The sequence below is a fragment of the Mytilus edulis genome, chromosome 11, assembly GCF_963676685.1.
Source record: "Mytilus edulis chromosome 11, xbMytEdul2.2, whole genome shotgun sequence".
Classification (NCBI taxonomy): domain Eukaryota; kingdom Metazoa; phylum Mollusca; class Bivalvia; order Mytilida; family Mytilidae; genus Mytilus; species Mytilus edulis.
The window spans coordinates 30,824,274-30,825,722 of NC_092354.1; positions in this window are offsets into that span (position 1 = coordinate 30,824,274).

Consider the following 1,449-nt stretch of genomic DNA (forward strand, 5'->3'; position numbering starts at 1 on the left):
TTTGTCCCCCCCAAAAAATTAAAATTTCCAGTAAAATGTCGAAAAGTTATCAATATACCAACAACAAGTTTTCTGTTGTATTATTTACAATTATCCTATAAATATGGTCAATTGAAAGTAACATCTGAATGAATTATTTAAAAAGTGGTAAAATTTACTAAAAAAGTATTATAATTCTATAACGAAGGTTTAGTTTGTTCAAATTGACTTCAAATACATTTGTCAATACATATTAGAAAGTATTTCGGTCAAATGATCGATTTAAGGTAACATCGAATACAATTATCAATTCATATTAGAAAGTTGTCTTCGTCAAATGACCGATTTAAGGTAACATCAAATACAATTATCAATACATATTAGAAAGTTGTCTTGGTCAATGGACCGATTTAAGGTAACATCAATTACAATTATAAAAAAAAAATCAAATTTACAGTAAAATGTCGAAAAGTTATCAATATACCAACAACAGGTTTGCTGTTGCATTTTTTACAATTATCCTATATGGTCAATTGAAGGTAACATCTGAATGAATTATCCAAAAAGTGGTAAAATTTACTAAAAAAGTGTTATGATTCTATAATGAAGGTTTGGTTGGTCCAAATTGACTTCAAATGCATTTGATAATACATATTAGAAAGTATCTCGTTCAAGTTTGCTGTTGTATTATCTACAATTATCCTATAAATATGGTCACTTGAAGGTAACATTTGAATGAATTAACCAAAAAGTGGTAAAGTTTACTAAAAAAGTGTTATAATTCTATAATGAAGGTTTGGTTGGTTCAAATTGACTTCAAATACATTTGTCAATACACTTTAGAAAAAATTTTGGTCAAATGACCGATTAAAGGTAACATCAAATACAATCATTAATACATATTAGAAAGTTGTTTTGATCAAATGACCGATTTAAGATAACATCAATTACAATTATCAAAAAAATTGTCAAATTAACAGTAAAATGTCGAAAAGTTTTCAATATACCTACAACAGGTTTGCTGTTGTACTATTTACAATTATCCTATAAATATGGTCTATCCAAAAAGTGGTAAAATTTACTAAAAAAGTATTATAATTCTCTATAATGAAGGTTTGGTTGGTTCAAATAAACTTCACATGCATTTGTAAATACTTGTTGGAAAGTATTTCGGTCAAATGATCGATTTAAGGTAACATCAATTACAATTATCAATACATAATAGAAAGTTGTCTTAGTCAAATGACTGATTTAAGGTAACATCAATTACAATTATCAATACATAATAGAAAGTTGTCTTAGTCAAATGACTGATTTAAGGTAACATCAAATACAATTATCAGTACATATTAGACAGTTGTCTTGGTCAAATGACCGATTAATGGTAACATCAAATACAATTATCAGTACATATTAGACAGTTGTCTTGGTCAAATGACCGATTAACGGTAACATCAAATACAATTATCA